Raw genomic sequence first — 1426 nt, forward strand, 5'->3', positions numbered from 1 at the left:
CCCTGAAATCATCCAGAAATGAAGCCAGTCTGCTGAACCCAACTGATACCACAGGCAAATTCTCAAGGGCATCAAAGAAAATAAAAGCAAAAGGCCCCATCCAAAGAATAGTAACTGTAAAGATTGAGGAAACATTTTCTCCCTTGACTGAGCCTACCGCAGCCTTTCTAAGGTTTTTTCCTAGTGAAGCTGAGAGGGTCTTTAAGGAAAACCCTGCATCTGGACATGCCTTGAGGGAAGGCATCAAATCCAGAAGCATGGAAAAGACAAGGGAGGCATCACAGTTTTCTACTGAAATCAACAACTTCAAGTTCTTACCATGGAAAAATCAGAGAAGACTGAAGTGGTTCTCCTTGCTTGTGATTCTTTTAATCCAATCACTAACATGCACCTCAGGTTGTTTGAGCCGGCCAAAGACTACATGAGTGGAACAGGAAGATAGAGTTGTCAAAGACTTAATCTCTCCTGTTGGCAATACCAGGAGAATGGACTTATTCCTGCCCATCACTAGGTCATCATGTCAAAACTTGCCACCAAGAATGCCAAATGGGTGGAAGCTGATACATGGAAAAGTTTTCAGAAGGAGCAGATAGAGATGTTAAGGTGCTTATACACCATCAGGAGAAACTGGAGGCTAGTAACTGTGATAACCAGCAGAATGTGCATACGCTAGAAAGGCCTGGACAAAAGAGGAAGTGGACTGAACAAAAACAGGATTCTAGTTGAAAGAAATCCCTGGAGTACAAAACAAAAGGTATGACAAAGGTCAAGCTGTTGTGTGGGACAGATTATTGGAGTCCTTTGGTGTTCCCAATTTGTGGAAGGGAGAAGACATCACCCAAATTGTGGCAGACTGAGTTCACATGTATGCTCAGGCTGGAAATGATGCTCAGAAATTCATCCATGAATCTGGCATGGTGTGAAAACACTGGAGCAATATTCACATAGCGAATGAATGGATCACTAATGATATCTCATCTACAACAATCCGGAGAGCTCTCAGAAGGGGACAGAGCATTTGCTACTTGATATGAGAACTTGTCCAAGAATAAATCAAAAAGCAAAATTTGTAATTATCAAAAAGTATAATCTGTCTTCCGAGGGTGAAGACAGGAATGCTGGGATCGTTCTGGCCCCTTTGCAGAGAAACACTGCAGAAGCTAAGGCTTGGGAATCTACAGCATGATGATTTGGACTTCCCTGTTGGGGATTTGAAACAATCTGGGTGTGAGTAACTGGGGAAATAAATTGTGATCCTGTTGCATAAACTAAAGCTTAAAAGTTTAGTAAAGATCAGTGGTAAGTTAGAAATGTTTTTTTTTTTTTTTCCTTTTATCAGAAATTGCTAAGATTAATGTTTTCCTTAAGTTTTTTTTTTTAAGAATGTACAAATCTCTTTATCTTTAAAACAAGAGATTTAGCAGCA

General features: G+C 40.3%; 1 pseudogene; it reads left to right on the plus strand.

Annotated features, from left to right (window-relative positions):
- Positions 1 to 319: 319 nt before the first annotated feature.
- LOC117075823 lies at positions 320 to 1426 on the plus strand (annotated as a pseudogene).

This window comes from Trachypithecus francoisi, unplaced genomic scaffold (assembly GCF_009764315.1).
Source record: "Trachypithecus francoisi isolate TF-2019V2 unplaced genomic scaffold, Tfra_2.0 Lachesis_group5, whole genome shotgun sequence".
Lineage (NCBI taxonomy): Eukaryota > Metazoa > Chordata > Mammalia > Primates > Cercopithecidae > Trachypithecus > Trachypithecus francoisi.